General features: G+C 39.3%; 1 protein-coding gene across 4 annotated transcripts in view; it reads right to left on the bottom strand.

The window, feature by feature from the left end:
• Positions 1–25,143, bottom strand: part of RNF182 (ring finger protein 182) — a 125,152-nt gene that overhangs the window by 64,278 nt on the left and 35,731 nt on the right. For 2 of the 4 annotated variants that reach the window (XM_072603882.1, XM_072603886.1), the window contains exon 1: positions 17,408–17,545. The exons of 1 other annotated variant lie outside the window; for it this stretch is intronic. The gene's annotated coding sequence lies outside the window, so the exon portion shown is untranslated. Of the gene's footprint in view, positions 1–8,634; positions 8,716–17,407; positions 17,546–25,143 lie in introns of those variants that run through there. One more of the 4 variants, XM_072603883.1, reaches the window with a different exon arrangement.

The raw sequence follows: 25,143 nt of genomic DNA, 5'->3' as shown, positions 1-25,143 counted from the left end.
ACTTTTAAGAAAAAAGAACAACAGGAAAGAGAGACAATGGAAGAAGCAAAATTTGTAAAGCGAATAACCCAGGAATTGATTAAAACAGAGTCTTTGATGTAGTGCTTCAGAAGCTTTAACCTCCTGAGGAACAAAAGGAGGGTGAAGAAGGAATGAATAAAAATATAAATATAAATATAAAACATGAGTAAAGAAATAAGCTTTCGGAAAAGGGAAGGAAATTAATGAAGAAAATAAAGCCAATAGAATCTTCTTATAACAAGGTATAGAAAAAAACTAACAAACATAAAAAGTTGGAAAGGCGAGGTGAGTTTAAACTAACGATAGAAATTAGAGAGGAAAAATAAGTGGGAAATAGAGGGGGAAATAGATAACTAAACAAGTGAAAGAAAAAACAATAATTTAAAAAGACCACAAAATTGGAGAGAAAGATGACAAATGAGAGTGGAAAGTGAAGGAGAAAAGAGAGCCTATGAAACTTGAGCAGTATCAGAGTAACATAAGTAAAATTAATTATAGGGACAAATTATTGACTTGCCAGAAAAAAATTAAATGTTAAAACTAGAACTACAAATAGAGGAAAACACAAACTTCACCCATAACTTTAAAAGTGACAGAATCACCAAGAAAAGAAAACTCCACAATCTATTGCTTACAAGAGGATAATCATAAAAAAAGCAGGAGCTGAATTCATGTTACCAGACAAATCAAAAATAAAAATTCACAATAGCAATAGCAATAAACAAATAGAAATAAACAAAAAATTATATTATACTTAAAAGAACTATCAACAATGAACCAACATCACTACTAACTGTATAAGCACCACGTAGCAAAGCATCTGCATTCACTGTAAAAAATAAATGAATTATAAAAAGACACACAAAGTAATACAATAAAAATAGGAGACATACTGTTCTTGCCTTCGAGCTGGACAAATCTAACTGAAAGTTTTTTTAAAGGGAAAATATACTGAAAAACAGTTGAATTTAGAGTGAAAAGATTTATGATATCTCTTTTGAATGGGACCACTAAGGAAGAGAGATAGACAGAGACAGGAGCAGAGAGAGACAGAGACACAGAGAGAGAGAGGGAGGGAAGGAGGGAGAGTAAGAGAGAGAAAAGGGAGAGAGAGACAGAGAGAGAAAGAGAGAGAGAGAGAGAGAGGAGGGAGAGAGAGACAGAGAGAGAGAAAGAGAGAGAAAGGAGGGAGAGAAAGGAGAGAGAGAGAAGAGGGAGAGAGAGGGAGAGAGAGAGAGAGAGAGAGCGAGAGAGAGGGAGAGAGAGAGAGAGTGAGAGAGAGAGAGAGAGAGCGAGAGAGAGAGAAAGGGGGGAGGACAGAGAGGGAGAGAAGAGGAGATAGAAAGAGGTAGCCTAGCACCACATGACATTTTTACAAAACTAGAGCACTACTACGGCACAAAGAAATAGCAATCAAATGTAAAAAAGCAGAAATATTAAACACATCTTTTATGGACCATGATGCAATAAAAATACATCAATAAAGGAAACATAATCCAAAGCAGATCTAGATGGAGTCCTAAACAATGAGTATGTCAAAGAACAAATCATAAAAGTAATTAATAACTATTTGAAAGATAAATGATGAGACAACATGCCAAAATGTCTGGAAAGCAGATAAATCAGTCTTCACAGGAAAAAGTATATCCCTAAAAATATACATTAACAAGATTTAAAGCTAGGATAGACCTAGTCCAACTCTGTCATTTTATAAATCAAAAAATGAAACTCAAAGAGGTTATAAGCAACTGGTCTGAGATCACAGTGGCAGAAACAGGCTTCAGATTCAGACTCTCTAATTCCAAATCTACCACTCTTTCTACAGCACCAAAGCAGACACATAAGAGTATCCTCTGCTGATAACAAATAAATCAATTAACTACGGCCAACTTGGTTTATAGTTAATCCGAGAAAAAACTGCTTTCAGCTTCATAGACAAGACCTTAATTATCTCATTTATTAGCATTTGTCTCTTTCCTACTTATTCCTATTTTTCCATGCAGCTTGCTTGAGGAAATACCAAGTGTGATCAAATACTAAATCACTCTGTTCCAAAGAATTTAAACGTGCAGGAGGAAAAAAGCACATTCCAAAGAAAAACATATGTAAATTGTTTCTATTTCCAGTTGGGAAAACTAAGAGCAATGTTATTCTATCTCAAGTAACTAAGTAGTGAGAAATTTGGCCAATCACCAGTTATTCCAAAAGCACAGAAAACAGATCAACATTTAAGCTTTTAAAATTTTATATATATATATAAGGGCACGAGCCTTTCAGGGTTCTATTTGCATAGAAAAGGATCAGAAGCTAGATGATTACCAGAGACAACAGATTAGCCCCTGGGTGTATATAACCTTAGTCAGAGTTAAATCCAGTTGGGAGTAGCGGGGAGGGCAGTGAGGGTGGTATAACCAGGAACCAACCCTAAGGATGTTCAAAGAGTAAGAGTTTGGCACCCGATGAGGACCCTGATACTCAAAAGATGGCAAGCCCCAGAGCTAAGATACTGAGGGAACAGATGTGGAGACTTCCCATTCATCCTGTGGCAAGGGCTCTGTTGCTGTCCAAAAGAGACTAGCAGGGTCTTAGTAGAGGATTTCAGTTCAGTCAGCTGGAAGCTGCAGAAACCATAACCAAGCAGCTGAACAATATACTCTGCCAAAAGCACACACACACACACACACACCCTCCCCAAGATGCCATGGAGAAGCAGTAATCACAAGAGGACATCTCTGGCCTTGCAGCATTGGACGTCTAAGCTGCCCATCTGCACTGCCTCCTGGATCTCTCTGCACTTGCTTACTATCCCCATTGACAGTAGGCAGGGGTGCAGGAGAGTGTACCCTAAGTTTATGGGTAGAAACATTCTTTTGTAAATCTATTAACTGAGCTCTTCCAGGAAGTGTCTTTGTTCTGAGCTAACTAACTGAAAGGTAAACTTGTTGAAGGAAACAGCTCAAAGGAAATTACCCCCAAGGGAGTCTACCAATGACTTGATGGGGGAGGAGGGAAGGATAGTGCAAAGAGGTGCTACATATTCAAAACAACCACACAACTGGGCCATAGTAGGAATATGTTTCACTCTCTTAGCTCAGAGTCTAATGATAACTTATTACTAGGTGTCCCGGATAGGGGTTTTGAGATATATATACACATATATACATATACATATATGTGCAGGTCTGTGTGTGGCATTTGTACATATATATAATTATTATTATATTATATGTATTATATATTATATCATATTATATATGTATATTACATTATGTTATTATGTATATTATATTATTAATATGTATTATATTATATGTGTATATATTATATATGTATTATATATTAATATATCATATTATATATGTATAATTTTTATTTAACCTGTGATTTTATTGATATAGGGAATTCCCACTGATGTAACTCCCTCTACAAGGCAGATGCAAAATATCTCTTTTGCTACTTAGACTCTTAGAGAGTTAAAGTCTTAGGGCACTGAGTTTGGAGTCAGAAAGACGAGTTCAAATCCACTTACTTGTTGTGTGACCTTGTTTGACTCACTTAACCTTTGTTTGCCTCAATTTCCTCAGCCCTAAATTGGGAATAATAATAGCACCTACTTCTCAGGGTTATTGTGAGAATCGAGTGAGATATTATTAGTAAAGTGTTTAACTCAGCATCAAGCACATAGCTATAGTGATGGTCATCATCGCCACCATCATTATCATCATCATCCTCATAGTTGCCTGGGATGTCTAGAAGATAAGTTAACTTACCCAAGACTAGTTAGTATAGTTCAGAGGTAGGTCTAAAATTTAGGTTATCCTGAATGGGTCTCCCTCCACTATATCACAATCTCTCTTCACATTTATCCACACCACAGCAAATATTTCTCTTTCTCTCCTCGGGACAATGTTTCCAACTTGGGTAAGGTTTAGATGTGTGTAAACGGGAAGGAGAGAAGAAAGGAAGAAAGAAATCACATTTTAAAAAGTTTTACGATTACTATTGATGTTTAACATTGAAAAGTAAGCTTTTTACATGTAATGAAATGCATTTGTATGTTATCTATTTGGATCAAAATCTGTCTGTTCCTTTAATGTATTATTTGAGATGCTTTGATTTAACTTTTATTATCTTTTGTTTTATATTACCTTCACTTGAAAATATATCCCTCTTCCCTCCTTTACATAGAGGGTCATCCTTTGTAACAAACAAAAGAGGACAAAAAAGCATTTCAGCAAGACTAATCTATACATCAAATCTGACAATATGTACAATGCTCCAACACCCAAAATTCCCCACCTGTTTAAAAAAAAAGTAAGATGGGAAGTCAGACATGTCAATTTTCAAAAGCCAGTCCAAGCTTTGTCATCCTAGATAACTCTGATTCATTTGTTCTCATGAATCCTATACAAGAGGTCCACTCAATATATAGGGGCCTTCCTAAAGATTTCCTTACTAATATATATCACTCACTTCTTTTTCTGGTCCCACAGTTCTTTAGTATCTTTTACACCACTTTCCCTGAGGAACATTCCATTGATAATATATTCCAACCTGTTCACTTCCACCCATCAATCTCTTCGTCTCTGAGTGACTTGAATTTTTCAGAAGTGTTGCATTTTTATAGCCATACAGCATCACCAGAGTCATATCAATATTTAAAGAACATACCTTTATTTCAGGAGGAAATCTGGAGTCTTTAAAAGCACTGAATAATTTCCAAAATTCAAACCAACCAGGTCTTCTCTTCCTATCAAATTCTGGACCATGGTCATTGTCCTTATATAGGTAACTAGACAAGATATCAATACTAATGGACTTGTTCTGTGCTTATCATAGTCTGGACAATACAATGATGACTAAGATAAAATTTAAAAGTGCATCATTTGCATTCAAAGAGTCAAAGGTACAAATCCAAGAGGGAGGAAGTGTGAACAGACAATAGTTCTTATAAGAATCTTAGTTTACTCCAAGCTCAATTTAAGGCTACAATGTGGGATAAAGCAGATACAAAAGTTAATGTGGTCTTATTGCATTGAGAAGCCTATAAAGAAGCAACGTGTCCAGAATAAAAGAGAAGATAGTTCCATTATATTCTGCCCTGATCAAATCAAATCAGGAGTATTGCATTCCATTCTGATCACCACATTACAAGAAAGATTGATGAATTAGAGAATATCTAGCAGCAGGTAACCAAGACATTAAGTTAGACTAGAAAATATGGGACAGCTAGATGGTTCAGTGCATCAGATCTGGAGTCAGGAAGATTCATCTTCTTGAGTTCAAATCTGGTCTCAGACATCTACTAGCTGTGTGACCCTGGGTGAATCACTTAATCTTGTTTGCCTCAGTTTCCTCATCTATAAAATGAGCTGAAGAAGAAAATAGCAAACCACCCTAGTACTTTTGCCAAGAAAACGCCAAAGGGAGTCACAAAAAGTCAGACAAGTCTAAACAACTAACAATAATAGAAAATATGACAAAAAAGAATTACATAAAAGGAATTTGGTGATGCATGAAAAGACAGAATTATACATTAATTGCCCTCAAGTATGTGAATAGTTGTGGAAGGCAAAATCAGGTTTGGTCTATTTGACCCCACAGAGTAGAACTAGACATAATGGGTGAGTTTTTCAGAAAAGCAGATATAGACTTAATATTAGGAGAAACTAAACAATATTATCTAAAGGGTTCTCCTCTCACTTCAGATCTTCAGGCAGAGGCTGGACCAATCAAGACATTGTTATTAAGTGTTTATCTACTATATGCCAAGTATTACACCAAGCGCTGGATGGGGATAGAAGGAAAAGAGGAGGAGGGGGAGGACGACGATGACAATGACACCACCAACCCTTAGAGAACTTATATTATAAGGGAGGGAATATATGACCACTTTTCATGGATTTGCAGACTGGATTCTTGTTCAAGTCCAGTTTCAATCAATTAATCATTCAACAAGAATTTATTAAGGATCTAGTATGTGCTAGCCTTTGCTAAGTGCTAGGGATGAGAATGGATTAAATGGTCTCAAAGGCTCCTTCAAACTCATTCTACATTGATTCTACATTGCTGACAGATTCTATAATCTTAAAACAAGCCAAACAAAAATAATAACTTAAAAAAGTAACATTACAAAAAAGAAAAAAGGGGGGGTCGGAAGTCTCAGTGACTGAAACTGCAAAAATCTATATCATGGAAAGAAAATACGCAAGAGAAAGCAGGTGGCACCAACACAGAGGAATGTCTTTTATTTTAAATTTACTATTTAATAATTTGAAAAGACATTTATACTTCAACATAGCTGTACACAATTACGCACACATTAGCAGTTAAATTGTGTGAAATTATATGTTTCCTTTGAAAAATTACGGCTATGTTGGTGAGAAGAACCCCAAGATTGAATACAACTTCAAATTAAATATTCATTTCAAAGCTGTCTGACAACCAAGTATTTGATTTAAAGACCCATTACTAATTAGTTTATTTCACATTTCTTTTCAACTATTTCAGAATATATTACTTACTCATGCCAAGTGGGAAAGACTTGAAACATGAAGCCATTGATAGACTGCATGAATGTCCTCTAAGAACCATACTAGCTAAATCCAGAAGCATTCATCAACTAACATGCGATAAAACTTTTCACAGAAATCTAAAGACTAGCTACTCAGGGATATTGGGGTTGTGGACTGCATTGGTGAAGGGAATACCCACACCAATGGAACCACAGATGCTGTATTGAAGTTAAGCATATATTCACTGAGGAATTCCTCTAACTGAGGCTGAATTGTGCCTTCAAATATAGTTGTGCATGTTAACAATCATTGTGATTCCGAAACGGCTCAAATATTTTTGTCTAAGTGGAAAGGAAACTGTGTTACCTGTACCAGCCTCTGAAAGGGTCAACCTATATAAAGTGGCAAGATACCTTTCCTGGGGCTACAAAAATGTGCATACACTTTGACCCAGCAATACTGCTTCTAGGACTGTAAACCCAAGAGATCATAAAAATGGGAAATGGTCCCAACAAGGGACAAAACAAGTACAAGTACAAAAATATTTATAGCAGCTCTCTTTATGGTGGCCAAAAACTGGAAATCAAGGGGATGCCCATCAATTGGGGAATGGATGAATAAATTGTGGTATATGAATGTAATGAAACTATTGTGCTATAAGAAATGATGAACAGGAAGACTTTAGAGAGGCCTGGAAAGACTTATCTGATCTGATGTTGAGTGAAAGGAGCAGAACCAGGAGAACTGTGTACACAGCAACAACCACAGTGTATGAGGATTTTTTCTGGTAGACTTAGAACTTCATTGTAATGCAAGGACTTAAAAAATTCCCAATGGTCTTTTAAGGCAAAATGCCTTCCACATCCAGAGAAAGAACTGAATTATGGAATTCAATCGCAGAATGTAGCACATCATTTTTTTTTGTATTACATTTTGGTTTGTTATGTAATTTCTCCCATTCATTTTAATTCTTCTATACAACATGAATATGGTGAAAATGTATTTAATAGGAATGTATGTGTAGAACCTATATCAAATTTTATGCCATCTCGGGGAAAGAGGACAGAGGTGGGGGGGAGGGAGAGGGAAGGAAAGAAAAAAGCTAGGTTGTATGGCAGTGATTGTGGAACACTGGAAATAAATAAATAGATAAGCAAACAAATAAATAAATGAATGAATGAATGAAAAGAATGGTCGCAAGACAAAAAAAAAAGATACATTTCCTGGTTAATTGCTTCAAGGATCAGAGCTCTACATGGTGTTTAAAAGTGAGATTAACCTTTCTAGAACCCTTCTCCCTAAAAAATTAAAGAAAGTATGTCTATGATAAGCATAATTAATCTTGGACTTCATTACAGTCTCTGCCTCCTGTTCTCTGGTTTCTTGGATATGCCTTATGCCCATCAGGAGAGACAGGATCCCAGAGATTTTAAGGAAAACCTTCATTTCAATAAGAAGAAAATCCCCATGTACACCACAATACTCATAGCAACACTGTTGGTGAGAGCAAAGAATTGGAAGCAAAGGAGATGCCCATTGACTGGAGAATGGCTAAAGAAACTGTGATACAAGAACATAATGGAATATTTATTATGCTGTAAAAAAGGATGTGGGATGAATACCGAGAAGCACAGAAAGATCTATATGAACTGATGAACAGTAAAGTAAGCAGAGTCAAGAAAACAATATGCAAAATAACTACAACAAATATAAATGGAAAGAACTACACCCCCAAAATTCAAAAGTGAAGGAAAAAAATACAAACACCAAGCAGGACTTGAATGAAATTACGTGAGAAGACACTCCCAATCCACTACTTTATGAAGGTGGGAGGCCCACAAGAGTTATGCATTACATATGTTTTCAAACTTTATTTAATGTATTGATCACTTATGCTGATTTTTTTTCATTTTTCTTTCAAAAAAATTGCTTTTTAAAAATGCTATTTGTTATGTGAGATGGCCTTCTTGGAAGAAGGGAGAGGGATATTTGAAATAATTATACTGATGTAAGAAACAGAAGACATTGGGGAGGAGCCAAGATGGCGGAGTAGAAAGACACACATATGCTAGCTCCTAACCCACAGCCCATAAAATACCTGTAAAGAAGAACTCCCAACAAATTCTGGAGCAGTGGAAGCCACAGAACAACGGAGTGGAGATTTCTGTTCCAGAGAGACCTGAAAAACCAACACCAAAGATCCGTCACGCACCAGACCCAGAGCAGAGCCCAACCCTGCCTTGGCTGCGGGGCACCGAGAGGAGCAGATCCGAGCAGCTTCAGGGACAGAATCTCCAGCAGCCACACAGGTCCCTCCACCCACAGGCGCTAAAGGTCAGTGAGACAGTCTTTTTGGCTCGCTGAGAGGGGAGTGGGGTATCCCAACTCAGGGCCCCTTGGGAGGCAGCAGCAGAGGCAGCAGCACACAAGGGCTCCCAAAGCAGGCAGGAGCTCAGATCCATTGTTGAAGGTCTCTGCATAAACCCCCTGAGGGAACTGAGCCCCCTGTGGTGACCCTGCCCCCACCTGAGCAGTTGAACTTAATCTCACACTGAATAGCAGCCCTGCCCCTGCCCAAAGCCCTGAGGCTGGGAAGCAGCATTTGAATCTCAGACCCCAAGTGCTGGCTGGGTGGATCTGGAGGCGAGGTGGGTGTGGAAAGGAAACTCAGAAGTCAAGTCACTGGCTGGGAAAATGCCCAGAAAAGGGGAAAAAAATAAGACCATAGAAGGTTACTTTCTTGGTGAACAGATATCTCCTCCCATCCTTTCAGATGAGGAAGAACAAGGCTTACCATCAGGGAAAGCCACAGAAGTCAAGGCTTCTGTATCCCAAACATCCAGAATAAATATTCAATGGGCTCAGGCCATGGAAGAGCTCAAAAAGGATTTTGAAAATCAAGTGAGAGAGGTGGAGGAAAAACTGGGAAGAGAAATGAGAGAGATTCAAGAAAAGCATGAAAAGCAGGTCAACACCTTTCTAAAGGAGACCCAACAAAATGCTGAAGAAAATAACACCCTGAAAAATAGGCTAACTCAATTGGCAAAAGAGGGTCAAAAAGCCAATGAGGAGAAGAATGCTTTCAAAAGCAGAATTAGCCAAATAGAAAAGGAGATTCAAAAGCTCACTCAAGAAAATCGTTCTTTCAAAATTAGAATGGAACAGATGGAGGCTAATGACTTTATGAGAAACCAAGAAATCACAAAACAAAACCAAAAGAATGAAAAAATGGAAGATAATATGAAATATCTCATTGGAAAAACAACTGACCTGGAAAAATAGATCCAGGAGAGAGAATTTTAAAATTATGGGACTACCTGAAAGCCATGATCAAAAAAAGAGCCTAGACATCATCTTTCATGAAATTATCAAGGAAAACTGCCCTGAGATTCTAGAACCAGAGGGCAAAATAAGTATTCAAGGAATCCACCGATCACCACCTGAAAGAGATCCAAAAAGAGAAACTCCTAGGAACATTGTGGCCCAATTCCAGAGTTCCCTGGTCAAGAAGAAAATATTGCAAGCAGCTAGAAAGAAACAATTCAAGTATTGTGAAATATAATCAGGATAACACAAGATCTAGCAGCTTCTACATTAAGGGATTGAAGGGCATGGAATATGATATTCTAGAAGTCAAAGGAACTAGGACTAAAACCAAGAATCATCTACCAAGCAAAACTGAGTATAACACTTCAAGGGAAAAAATGGTCTTTCAATGAAATCAAGGACTTTCAAGCACTCTTGATGAAAAGACCAGAGCTGAAAAGAAAATTTGACTTTCAAACACAAGAATGAAGAGAAGCATGAAAAGGTGAACAGCAAAGAGAAGTCATAAGGGACTTACTAAAGTTGAACTGTTTACATTCCTACATGGAAAGACAATATTTGTAACTCTTGAAACTTTTCAGTATCTGGGTAGTTGGTGGGATTACACACACACACACACACACACACACACACACACACACATACATGCACACACAGAGACAAAGAGCACAGAGTGAATTGAATAGGATGGGATCATATCTTAAAAAAATGAAATTAACCACTGAGAGAGAAATATATTGGAAGGAGAAAGGGAGAAATGGAATGGGGCAAATTATCTCTCATAAAAGAGACAAGCAAAAGACTTTTTAGTGGAGGGGGAAAAAGGGGAGGTGAGAGAAAAACATGAAGTTTACTCTCATCACATTCGACTAAAGGAAGGAATAAAATGCACACTCATTTTGGTATGAAAACCTATCTTACAATACAGGAAAGTGGGGGATAAGGGGATAAGCAGGGTGGGGGGGATGATGGAAGGAAGGGCAATGGGAGGAGGGAGCAATTTGAAGTCAACACTCTTGGGGAGGGACAGGATCAAAAGAGAGAATAGAAGCAATGGGGGGGCAGGATAGGATGGAGGGAAATATAGTTAGTCTTACACAACACAACTATTATGGAAGTCATTTGCAAAACTACACAGATATGGCCTATATTGAATTGCTTGCCTTCCCAGAGGGAATGGGTGGGGAGGGAGGGATGAAGAGAAGTTGGAACTCAAAGTTTTAGGAACAACTGTCGAGTACTGTTCTTGCTACTAGGGAACAAGAAATACAGGTCATGGAGTATAGAAAGTTATCTGGCCCTACAGGACAAAAGAGAAGATAGGGACAAGGGAAGGGAGGGATGATAGAAGAGAGGGCAGATTGGTGATAGGGGCAATTAGAATGCTTGGTGTTTGGGGGTGGGGGGAGGGGACAAATGGGGAGAAAATTTGGAACCCAAAATTTTGTGAAAATGAATGTTAAAAGTCAAATAAATAAATTTAAAAAAAAAGAAACAGAAGACATCAACAAACAAAAACTGTTTTTAAATTATATTAGGGAGTTGTGACTAATTAGGGGTATTCTCAGATTGGCATAGTCACAGGATCTCTAGAATGAAACCCTTTAAATGACAGATTTGCTCTATATTTTGAACTCTAATAGACCAACAGCATAGCTTAACCTATTTGCTAGCTACCATTTTCTGTTTGGAAAAATAGAATGCTAATATGAGTCATTTATGTGTGGAATAATATCATAGTTCTAGACCTTTCTAAATTACACTTTGATACATGTGTAATTACATTACAATTTCCAAATTACATTTATACATATATATTCTATTACATTCTTTATAGAAATTTTTGTATCACTTTAATAATCGATTGGTCATCTATTCCCTATATGACAACGAGTTTCTTATAGTCTCTGATGACTTGGAGTTCTGGACCTCTTGCCATTTTTCCGGTTCAGTGTATCTGTTTTCACTACAGCAAGGTCCCCATTAACGTAAATAATGAATTCCCCAAGGCAGCTGCATTATTCGAATTAGCACTGCAAATTTCCATTGGACTGTAACCAATTACCACTGTATTTTACATAATTATAACTTCATACAAGACAAATTCTAATATATGCAATCACTTTGGGGGAGTAATTGTTTGCATGGTATAAACCTTGGCTCAAGCACCACCTAGTATACTGTATATTATCTGACCATGGAAGAGACACATAAATCACATAGTGTAAAAAAAAAAAAAAAAAGCATATTTAACTAGAAATTAAACACACACAATGTGAAAAACAAATAATAAAATCATTCTCTGTCCAATACATACATGAGTTTGACCTTCCAAGTTTGGGGACAAAATAGAAAGCTGGTCAAGGGAATAAGGAAACTCATAAGGAGCTCATCACATAAGCAAACAAAGTGAGAAAGCTGTAAATCAGGCCCCCATCTCTTTCACCTCTCAGCAAGGCTGGAGATCTACAATGCCTTTCAGCTGGACACAGACTCAGAGAACACAAAAGTAGCCTTGATCCATGGGTGCCCTTCTGTCCCCTATCCCCTGCCTCTGTCCCCAAGGCTCTTCCTTCTCTTCTCTTCTTTTCCCTTATTCATGCTACCTTACACCAGTTTTCATCCTGTCACCAACCTCTCAGGATTATAATATGCTAGACTTTCTCCAAGGAAAAGCAGCACCCGTAACTCTAGGTCTGAAACTGCATTGGAAATCTTCCATTAAGGGCAGCACTGGGAAAATGGCTGGCTGAATATTGAGGAGCAAGAAACATATTGAGGTCTCATATGTAGTAGACTGTATATAAAATATTAGACATAGTCATCTCTTGAGAATAATGAAAATTTATCCCAGAGATTCACGTACACCACTGTTATAAAACTGGCACATTCTCAACCACAGTAGCACAAAGGCTTTATATAAGAAAAGCTCTATCTCCCATAGCACCTAGCACAATGTTGAGCAAGTGGTAAGGACGTAATACTCGTGGGCTAAATATGGCCAAAGCTACTTAATTTAAGTCTTGTTAAAAAGAAATGTAATCATTATTTTAATTGAAATGCTTAATGCTGGCCAAATTACAAACTAGTATATATTTTCCCAAAGAAACCAAAGTGAAAATACAAATACACACACACACACACACACACACACTCACACACACTTTAAATCACTATTATGGATAACCATATCACCAAGCACCTCTTGCCTGTCACAACAGCCCATGTATCTCATGGACCTTTTTCCAGGCAGGGTAGTTATCAACACCTACCATGCATAGCAAGTCAGTTAACAATCTCTTGTAGTTAGAGCATTTTTCCCCAAGGAATCAAAACACTTTGTGTCACTGATATGGTATGTTCCCAGGCCACAAATCAGTATTAACCCAGACCAACCTGGTAATGGAGAATTTATTTAAGGACTATCACATTTTTAAACAGTGTTTTCATAGATATCACAGCATATACCACGCCACATGCTACATTACTAACTACACAGCGATCATTTTAACATTGTACCTTTAGAAATTACAAGAAAACGATGCCCCAGAAACATCTGATCAAGGTATCAGTGGCCGTCTTCAGCCAGAGTTTAACCCACATGGCTACAAACAACTGACGATGAACCACAGGATTGTATTATAAATCATTACTTAAATAAGAAGCTTTTATGGACAGTTTTGTGTCTTTTCATGCTCAGTTAACAATAAATTAAATTATAAAATTGCCTGCTGAAAAACATGATGGGCCATAATGATCAGAATGCCATATTGTTTGTACAGCTGATATCATAAAGATCATGAAGAGAGTAGTTTTATTCCAAAATGGGAAGTCTTATGTATTAGGATAGCTGTGGAAGGATTAAACTCCTATAAAGCAATGCCCATGACAACTGATATTTCACACCTAAGACTGCACAATGTTGTTGGCTACCATTGCTCATCTTAATCAAGAGCCAGGATGCTCATTTCTGCTTGTATATTCTAACAGTGATAATATAAATATAAAAGAAATTTTTCTCACTCTTTGAGCATGCACATATGCTGTCTTAGAGCCCTATTTACACAAACAAATTTACACAGAGTGTTTTTCATTTCATGGCCACAAGCTACATTTCATGCTTCAGTAGATGTAGAAATAAAACATTAAAATATAGACTTAAAATAGGCAGTGTATAGTTCACTGTATACTGAAATGTTGATTTCTAATGTTTATCAACATTGTTTTTCCTCCATTATGGAGGGAGATAGAACTGATGCTCCCCCCAAAACTAGATTAGATCTCATACATGATCTAGAGGTCAAAGCATAAATATGAGATCTCACTGTGCCAAGTTAATATCCTATCTCTCTATTCCAAAGGTATAAACCAACAGCCCCAATCATACTTTAAGGCAATAGATCTCATCATCAGAACTAATGGGGGTTTAAGCTGCCTGAAAACTTTCATATCAGGTGCAGACAATATGCACTTGGATTTTATGTAACACTAAGAAAGGTTTCAAGAGGGGAATGTTTTTGGATTCCTTGAGAAATAAAACAAATGCTTTTATATACAAAATATGACTATATTCTGTATCTGCAAACTATTTCCCTAAGATTTTAGCCTCAATATTCAAACACTTTTCATTGCCTTTCAAGTTTAAATGAGAAAAAACTAATTTTTCACTCTACATTACCTTCCTAAAAATGTACCTCTCTAATTTATTCAACATAGTATTTCACTGCCATCACTGAAAGGAATCTATCAGAACACCTGTGGGTATGTATACTGCTATGTTAGAGACAGTTCAAGTTGGTTTTTCTCAAGCCTAAACACAATTCTGAACTAAGTTTTAACTTGGCTTGTGACTTGATTTCTTTATTCTCCAACATTCTCTTCTGAAGTGAAGTTCCTTAAACTGATGGACAACATAAGTCATCTCATAGGTTCATAAACCCAGTAAGCTAACAGGTATTAAAATCCCAGAAGAGAGCAAAAGAATATCAGATAATAGCTCCATACCCAAAATTGCCTATAGTTGCAAAACCTGTAATTCTGATAAGTTTACCTGTCATTCAGAATTATTATGACACAGGCTTCTTTTCACCAAGAGTCACTGTGGAAAAAATACAATTTCTCATATTTCTATTTAATTCTGCTTTCAGTAGCTCTGCTCTGACTTTCAAATTGTTTTTCCTAAACTACAGTTACATGCCTGATTTTGCCAGTCACATATTCTTTTCCAATATAGCTCTTCTTAATCAAATGAAATTTATATTACTTCACCTATCATGTCCTTGTGACTGGAAAGATTACCTGTTGTTCCTGAAACAAGACACTATTTTTATTTCTCATCCGTTGCATGATGTATACTATTAGTTCTAAATGGCTGTTAATATAAAACTTTGACAATAACGTAAAACCAATTCCAACTGAAATATTCCTGTTAATTAAGCAAACAGAAAAGACACCACATTAATTTTTTTAAATTAATAATATGCAGTATCAAACAATGAAAAAGAAGGGGCACCCAGCCTAATCACCTATTCAGTTCCATTTTGCACTCTTATCCCTAACTATTTAAGTGTATAGCACACAGCTCTCTGCCTCAAAAAGATGGTCGGAATTAGTTCTTTTTAAAAAATCCATTAAAACGTTATTTACTTGCATAGAGGAGTGGTATTTTATGCAATAAGGATGATCACAGTAATAATGACCAAGTTTTACAACTGTTTTATGACACTTGCCTTTCTGTCACCTCTTTCTGGTAATGAAAAGTGATCCTGGCAATTTGCTCACTGCTTAGAAAAATCCTAGTTATATCTCTCTAGTATGCATGTGAACCAAATCTTGGAGTTAGTTGATAATTCTATTTCATTCAAGTCCTTCTAAAATGGAGAGAATTAAACCTAAAATTCATATCGATTTCACAAGCAAAATCAAGATGGGTAAGAATGAGAATTATAGGTTGGTTGTTTATGCAACGCAATTTTTGACATTTTTTCCCCATATTCCCTTCACGTTATTTTTTAGCTCTCTTGGCCTCAGTTGCCTCAACTGCAAAATGAAGAAGCATTGGACTCGATGATCTCTAAGGCCTTTTCCAGTTTTAGATCCTGCAATCCTTCTTTATCCCCTTCCTTTTCCCTTCATCTACTAGGAACGTGCAAAAACTAAATTCATCCATGCTAGTCCTCTAACAAGGCTGACTGTCACAATGAAACACGATATTCCCCATCTCGCCGGAAAGAAAAACAAAATGAGCCTAGCACCGACTGACAGTCTAATCTGCCTCACAAGGATATCATCTAAGTAGTTGGCAGAGTGTGAACAGCCTGTCAGACTGGGGAAGCGACCGTCGGGGTCCGGCAGCAGCTGGAGATGCGCAGTCTGGGAGAGAATGAACCCCTTCAATAGATGGAACCCAAACCCTGCAAGTCCCTTTCTCACATACCTGAGGGAACCATACAAACTTTCTGACACACATAGCAGTGCGCTTAGCAGCCTGGACTTTCACCAGAATGCCAGGTCCCTTTCACGGGAAAACTAGCTCACTCGTTGTCTGTCTGTCTCTGTCTCTCTCCCTCCCTCCCTCCCTCTCTGTCTCTCTCTCTGTCTCTCTCCCTCTCTGTCTCCCTCTGTGTCTCTCTCCCTCTCTGTCTCCCCTCTCTGTCTCTCTCCCCTCCCTCCCTCTCTGTCTCTCTCTCTGTCTCTCTCCCTCTCTGTCTCCCTCTCTGTCTCTCTCTCTGTCTCTCTCCCTCCCTCCCTCTCTGTCTCTCTCTCTCTCTCTGTCTCTCTCTCTCTCTCTCTCCCTCCCTCCCTCTCTGTCTCTCTCTCTGTCTCTCTCTCTGTCTCTCTCCCCTCCTTCCCCTCCCTCCCTCCCTCCCTCTCTGTCTCTCTCTCTGTCTCTCTCCCTCCTCTCTCTCTCTCTCTCTCTCTCTCTCTCTCTCTCTCTCTCTCTCTCTCTCTCTCTCTCTCTCTCTCTCTCTCTCTCTCTCTCTCTCTGTCTCTCTCTCTCTCCCTTCCTTCCCCCTCCCTTCGCTCCCCCCGCCCCATGCGTTTCTGTCCCTTGGTCAGTCGCTGTCTCTCAGGTCTCTGTCTGTCTCCCACGCACATCCGCTTTCCCTTTCACTCTTTCTTTCTTTCGGGGAAGAAAAGCGGGGCATCCCTCGCAGCCACCCGAACTCAGCCCCTCATCCCGAGGGAGGAGAGTGCGTGTGCGCGCCGTGTGTAAACTTGGGTGTGTGGTTCCAGCGTCTGATCCGAGGAGCTCGTTTGTTTGTTGGTTGCTAGAGCCCAGGAGGAGGAGGAGGAGAAGGAGGGAGGTTAGCAGCCGGCGCCCCTGCGCTCCCAGCCAGGGATGCTCCTTTTGGGTCGCACTTTGGTGCAGTCCTCAAGCCCGAGAAGCCGTCATAGACCGCGATGCACACATTCACACATCCACACACGTCCCCACGAGCGCGCGCGAGCGCACAGACACACACACACGCTCCCCCTGTGGCCCAAAGCACCCCTCCCCTTGCCCCGATGCCCAGCCCGGCCGGGGGCGCGAGCCGCCTTACCTCGCTCGGGCGGCCGTGGTCACCGTGGTGGCCGTGGTGGCCGTGGCCGTGGGGACGCCGCGGCGGCAGCCCGAGGAGCCCGGTGCCTGCTCCAGCCGCGGCAGTCGGGAGCTGGGGGGTGGAGGTGGAGGCAGGAGGCGAGGCGGAGCCCTGGAGAGGAGGAGAAGCAGTCGGCTTTGTTACTCCCGCGAGCAGCCGATCCGATCCGGCCGTCACCATGACAACCGGAGGAGCGCTCTGCGCCCGTCCCCAACGCCTGGCCAGCGCTCCGTCCGTCCGTCCGTCCGTCCGTCCGTCCCCCCCACACGCCGCGGCACTCTTTCCGTCCTCCCGCCCGCCGTGCACCCGAGTCTTCGGGGGCCTGGGTCCCCCCGCCGCCTTACGCTTCCTCTGTCTCCTTTGGAATGAACTCTGCAGCAAAGTCAGGGCCGCGGAGACCACCCCCCAACCCAGGAGTCACTTCTCCCACGCCAAAATTAAGGACTGAGAATGCACTTATTAAAAGCCTGCAGTGTGCAAGAAGACATCACGCGAGGCGCCGTGCAAGAAGTCCCTTTCCCCCGAGGCGCTGGACCCCTCCCTGTATCCCTGGAAATCCATCCCTTGCTACCCCAAGCTGGACATTCCAGACAGAGAGCCCCACCGCCAACCGCCCTTTTCTAAAGATCTCAGGGACCGGTGGCCCCGCCCTCCGCCTCAGCGGCCACAAATGGCAACCCGCTAGATTTCTTCGGAGACCTGGGAGCCCTTGGGGGTGAGGGAGACAGCTGAGAAGCTGGCTTAGCGCTCGGGTTAGCACGGCCACAAGGCAGGAGGCTGCCAAAGAGCACCCCGACCCTCTTTGCCTGCACTTTTGTAACGGGCCGACGGTGCCTCCTTGACTATGTTCTTATTCTCATCCAAGTCTTGTCTTTACCCAACTAACAAATGACCTTGAGAGATACCCTTTCCTGGACTCCTGGAGAGGAAGAAAAGGTAGCTTTATTTCTAATTTTGCACCGAGAGCACATGTCACCGCATTCACTGTGATACAACTTTGAGACTACATTGTACATCTCAGCTGATGATACTGGCTGTGACTACTAAGTATCTGCCTTGAGCACTGGCCGGATCCCTTGCCAAGAACTGACGGGAGTGCTGCAACAAGAGGAGAAGAGAAGGACGACGCTAGCTGCCCCGCACTTGGCCAGACACCCTCCCTCCAAAAAAAAAAAAAAAAAATCCTTAGTGAGTGAAAAGAACTAGGAACCCCTCTATAAAACAATCCTAAAAGGACAGTGGCCCTAGGGTGAGTGAATCATCCTCTTTGCTAACTCTATTTTCTTGAAAGAGATCAGTTCCTGAGTCCAAATCTACAATGTATCATCAGTTCACTCCAATTTAGACCCTGGGTGGCATGGAATTTCTTTTCTAACATCAATGAATCACCCTGAGATGGCAGAAAGGAATATTAATAACATGCAAAAAGCCCTCCGAGGAGCTGATTTTTTCTTGAGACGTTGCTGCCCATCTGAGAATCTATGGGATATCATCTTTGCCTTGTTACAAAAACCATTTAAGTTGGAATATATTAGTATACTATATCCTATCTGTTGTGATAACTTACACTTATATATTGTCTTAACATTTTAGTACACATTTTCTTTTTCCTGATTTTCAGATGAAGAAACTGAGACGTTCTGTCCCTTACTCAGGGTTGCTCAGTTGAAGCTTAGCTCCAATTGCAGATCTTTTTTCCATTACAGTTCAGTTTTAAAGATATACTTGTGCATCTTTATCTTTTACCCTCGATTTTAGCTTACCACCTGAAGTGTGCAAGATTTGAATAATAGTAAAGATGTAAAAAACGTCCAAAGAGAGCCCTGGTTTTAGAAAGCCCCTACTATGAAAAAAGAGGGTACAGTGAATAGACTGGCCTCAGACACTTACTAGTTGTGTGAGCCTGGGCAAGTCATTTAACCCTGTTTGCCTCAGTTTCCTCATCTGTAAAATGAGCTGGAGAAGGAAATGGCAAACTGCTCTAGTATTTTTACCAAGAAAAACCCAAATGGGGTCATGAAGAGTCAGACATTACTGAACAACAAGAAAGAAGCATTGTGGATACAAAGACATGGAAAAACAATCCTTGCCTCCATACATAAAAACATTTTTGAAGAGGGAGAGATTGTTTACCATATGAGTGAATTAGAAAATTAGCGAGTCCAGGGAAAATCTAGGAAAGACTTGTGTTGTAATCTTACAATTTGGCACTGTAATAATCTCCACTTAAAAAAGACCAGACTTCATTCTATCAAATTTTCTGCCTTCAAATGAAACAATCCTTCATCTGTAAAGTTTAACCAATTGCTTCACAATAGGAAAAATAGTATATACTGGTCCAAATAAACAAAATTAACAATTTGCCTTAAATCGAATCAGATTTTGATTAGTGGCTTCAGTTACCATATCTGACTAATCCTTCTCCCCTTGTCTCTCTGCCCCGCAACCTCCCCACATACACTTACCAGTGATATTTTCATTCTGAAACAGGTCTGGGTGGAGAGGGAGTTATGAAATCTTCTACATCTTGATCAGAAGCTGTGCTCATCCAACCCTTTATTAATCTTTGATATTTTTACCTCATCTACTAAAAAACACTGGCTAATAATAATAGCTAGCATTTATATAATATTACATGCCAGGTACTATGCTAAATGCTTTATAATTATTATCTCATTTAATCTTCACAACAACCCTGGGAGGCAGGGGCTATAATTAGCCCCATTTTACAAAGAAACTGAGGCAGATAGAGTATAAGTAACTTGTCCAGTCACATAGCTAGTATGCACCTAAGGTGGATTTGAACTCAGAACTTCCTAACTCCAGGCCTAGCAATCTATCTACTATGGCACCTACTTGCCACAAGCAACATAATAATCAGTTGTAGTTATTTGGAAGAGCAGCTAGGGTGGCCCAGTGGATAGAGTGCCTGGCCTGAAGTCAGGAATACTTATCTTCCTGAGGTCAAATCTGGCCTCAGACACTTATTAGCTGTGTGACTCTGTGTAAGTCACATAACCTTGTGTACCTCAGTTTCCTCATCTGTAAAATGAGCTGGAAAATGAAATGGCAAAACACTCCAGTATCTTTGCCAAGAAAATTCGAGACAGGACTGAACAACAACAAAGCAATTATGTAAAATCTAAATCTAGCATTTCTCCATTGTTTTGTCTCAGAGGAGTTGAGATGAAAAAGCCTTTAGCAAGTAATCAAAATCAAAACTTAAAATTAAAGATGTCCAAAGTGGAATGAGTTCCCTCAAGAAGTATTTTCCCATCACTAAAGATCATCACTTACAGGGAAATATTGGGAAGTGTCATAGAGTAGATTCTTGCTCAGGAATTGGTTGCATTACATAACTTCTAAGGTCCCTTCCAGCACTGAGATTCTATGACTCTGAGATCTTTAATCTTTAAAACAACCTCTGAGGTTTACATATAATTTTCTCATTTGATCCTCACAACAACCCTATAGAGATGAGATAGAATAAGAAATTTCCTACTTTGCCAATAATCTTCTGAGAAGTTAAGTGCTTTACAGCTTGTAAGAGTGAGGGATGTGATCTGAAGTTTTCTGATTTCAAATTCAATACTATTCTACAGAACCATTCCATCTCTCTGTTATAAGCTAATTGAAATGATGCCTTCTAGCTGATAAAAATTTAATAATTTTCATAGAGAGTGAAGTTGAGGGTTGATAAGGGTAGACCCTGATTAATCTAAGAACTCTGGCCCATCAGCTTGATGAGATTACTTTGACCTTTGTCAGAAGGGCTGTCTCCCATGGAGGTGGACAGGTGTCCCAACCACTTGCTGAGTGTGCACAGGAAACTTCTCTGATTGGTCTCCACGGTCTGGAGACACTTCATGATGGGTGGATGGCCGAAATTCAGAAATTCCTGTAGTGAGAGGAACCATCCCCTATAAAATGAGCTGTAAAACTGCCCAGGACTTTTCACATTTTCTTTTGTATATTTTATCTTAATTGAACTTCTAGACAGGGGAGAAAGGAAGGAGAAAGATTTAGGGAAGGGGAAGAAGTATTTGTGGTAAAACATAAAGAAAGCCAAAATTAGACATGTTTTTACTGTAATAGAAAGAAATCCACTTATCTCATTTCTTGTTTTATTAATTATTATTAACTTATATTTTTAATAATATAATTAATAATTTATTAATAATGTACACAACATGTTTTCAATTTCTCACACAAACGTGCATACATAGGTCCTCCACATTTTATAAAGTTTCTGGATATTGTGCCACATTAGTTTCAGTTGCAATTTTAAGGCATTAAGTATTGTCATATTTGTTATTAATTGAGTTAATCCATAATCCTGCTAGTAGTCTTTTTAATAGCTTTTTTAATTTCTAAAACTTAAATACACACTAAGAAAAGGGGGGAAAAAGCATCGCCACATGCAACTGTTAGTCTTTAGGCAAGAAAGGTGGTAATGAAATGGATAGAGCACCAGACTTGGAATCAGGAAGACTTGAGTTGTAATCTAACCTCAGACATTTATCAGCTGTGTGACCCTAGGCAAATCACTTAATCTCTGCCTCAGTTTCTTCATCTGCAAAAGGGAGACAATAATACTACCCACTTCCCAAGGTGGTTGTTATAATAATTGTAAAGCACTTATTATTATTATTAAGAAACAGAGATCAGACTTGTGATTTCATTGCTACATAATAAATTTGGTTTTAATCTTCAAGACTGCATCATAAATCCAGATTTTAAAGGTACCCTCAGAGGCCATGTAGTCCAGTCCTCTTGTTTTACATGAGATTCACAGAGGACTTAACAAACGTTAGGCAGTTAAGGAAATATCAGAGACTAGATTTGAATCCAGGACTTTCTATTCTAGTTACTGTTCTTCACACTCCAGTATTATGTTTTTCAGTCAAAATTTACAGCTCTTCAGATGAATATGAAATTGTCAAATTTAAAGAAAAATTCCACTTTATTCAATGAAGAAATAATAATAACTGACACATGGCATGTTAAAAGTCTGCAAAGCCCTTTATGAACATTAGCTGCTTTGAACCTCACAACAACCCTGTGAGATAGATACTGCAAGCGTTATCATCCCTATTTTATGGATGAGTAAATTGTTGCTCAGTCTGCTTAACTGGCTTACCTATAGTCAACAGAGCTGCCAAGTATCAGAAGCAGGATTTAAATCAAGGTCTTCCTCCCACCCAAGTCCAACAGACTGTCCACCATACCATGCAACTGCCCAAAAAGTCAAATACCAGAACATCTAGATAAAATACTTTTCCATTGTGTCCTCAGTCAGTTCACATTCCTCTCTATTTGCCACAGTGATAGTACACCCAGGAGTGTGCTGGTTAATACATAATAACCTGCTGGGGAAGGGGAATGTACCCACAACACACTTTTAAGTTTAATCTGCATTATTAAGTCTAGACAATCAACAAAATCAAGCCCCATCTGTACAACCTTTGTCACTGAGGGGTATAGATGACCTCACCAAAAACTGAACAGTGGTTCTAGAAAGTTAGTTGTATCTGACTTCATCACACCCCTGTCTGATATTCTTAGTTGGGAAAGCTGGTTGCTAGAATGTAGAAGCTGCTCAGCTCAAGAACAAGCTGAAGAAGTTAAAGGTTCTTCTGTCATTTGTACTTAACTTTCAAAAAGGGGGAATGGAGCAGCTATGGAAGCAACAAAAAAGAAATCTCTTGAAAACTATTTGAAAACATCAGCTCCTCAAGTGTGTTTCATCCTACTAAGCGATGTATGCTGGATTAGATGGGGAAATGCAATTTGCAATGTCCTTTCATTATAACCTCATTAAACCACAATTCTATCTACCCCTGACTTTTAGCTGTGGTCTAACACTGCTTAATGAGGTGATAACAAGAAACCCAAAACAAATTAGAACATACTTCGGTTGCCTATTTCTTTAAACACTTTTTCACTGGATTTTTTTTTTTTAAGATGGTTGCAAAGCCCAGCTGAGAATGTACAACTGCCCTAGAACATCAGAGCCAATTACTCAAATGAATTTATGCAAACTGGGGATTCATGAGTCACAGATTCTATTTCCTATTCTACTGATAAGCCACTTAGGGATACTAGGAAAGGAAGTTCTAAGAAAGAAAGCCAGGGGCACATCCACAAATACTCTGAGGATCGATGAGCCAACCTGAGGAGAGACTAACACAGCTCCCAATTTGTCTGATTTGGTAGTTAGGTCCTAGGAGCTGCCTTGGGTATATAGATGTGAAGTCTCTTGCCCAGGATGTAAAAACTAGTTTCAGATGCAAGATTTGTACACATACCTTCCAGACTCCAAGTCTAGCATGCTGTTACACTGTGCTACTTCTGTTTATTTTATGAATATATACCAAATATTATGTTCTGTCCCATCAGCCTTGTTAGTGGAGAAGAATAAACACTTACATACTACTTCCAAGATAGTTGCTAGGATGCCTGCCTACAGCTAATGGGCTTATTTACATTCCTGTATGAGGCAAGTGAGTGATAGACTCTTTCAGCCTTTTTTGTACTTGTAAGGGTCATCTCCGGGAGGTCCTTTCCTACTTACCTTAATTTCTATGTCAAACTATGCCATTTATTGATGTACAGCAGAAGGTTCAACTCTCAAAATTATCAGTAATAATAATAACCTTAACTAACTTTCAGCTCAACTATGAACTATTTAGTTACTTGTGAGCACCTAGAAAAAGCAACAGTGATCAATACAAACCAAGGTGGGGCATTATAGGAAGTATGGTGATCAGAATCATGGTGATCAGATCTTGTGATTCCAAGGTCAACCAACTTTCTCCTATACCATAGAAATATGAAGGCACTGGAGTGTTTAGCAGGAGAAATGGAAGATTTAAGGGGAACATGATAGCTACCTTCAAGTATTTACAAGGATTGTCATGTGGAAGGAAGATTCAGTTTGTTTTGTCTGACCTCACAGGAAAAAGTAGGAGCAATGAGTAGAAATAGCAGAGAGGTAGTTTTCAGTTTGTTATTTAAAAAAAAAAGTTCTTAACCAAACCATTAGAGCTACTCAGAAAGAAACCTGGACAAGTCTCAATTTGTCTGAGTCTTAGTTTCCGTATCTGAGATAATACCTGCCCTCACAGCAAGTATTATTTATGAGAATCAGGTGAGATAATCTATGCAGAGTACTTTGTTCCAAATGCTGTTGATCCATGTCAGCTATTATTAAGAACAAGTTATGCCAGACTAACTTCATTTCTTCCTGAGACAAGATTATTGGACTATTAGAACAGATGGCTGTTGTTGAATCATTTCAGTCAGGGCCAACTCTTTGTGACCCCATTTGGGGTTCTTTTGGCAAAGATACTGAAGTGGTTTGCCCTTTCCTTCTTTAACTCACTTTACAGAAAGGTAAACTGAGGCAAGTGTGGTTAAGTGACTTGCCTGGAGTCACAAATCCAGATAAGAGTCTAAGGTCAAATTTGAACTCAGGTCTTCCTGACCCTAAGCCAGGTTCACTTTCCTCATCTCCACCTAACTGCCTTACTGCCCCACCTAGCTGGCCTAATGCCAGGAACACCATCTATCAGACTTTCATCAAATATTTGACAAAATCTCTTAGTTTTCCCAGTGGGGGAAATGGAAACATGTTGATCAGGCTAGTAAGTGAGGTGGGTTATGAATACTCTTGAGCCAATGTCAACTGGAACACT

This window comes from Notamacropus eugenii, chromosome 4, assembly GCF_028372415.1.
Source record: "Notamacropus eugenii isolate mMacEug1 chromosome 4, mMacEug1.pri_v2, whole genome shotgun sequence".
NCBI classification, from domain to species: Eukaryota; Metazoa; Chordata; class Mammalia; order Diprotodontia; family Macropodidae; genus Notamacropus; species Notamacropus eugenii.
Note: the sequence above shows the minus strand (reverse complement) of the source record. Positions and strands in the feature narration are given on the sequence as shown.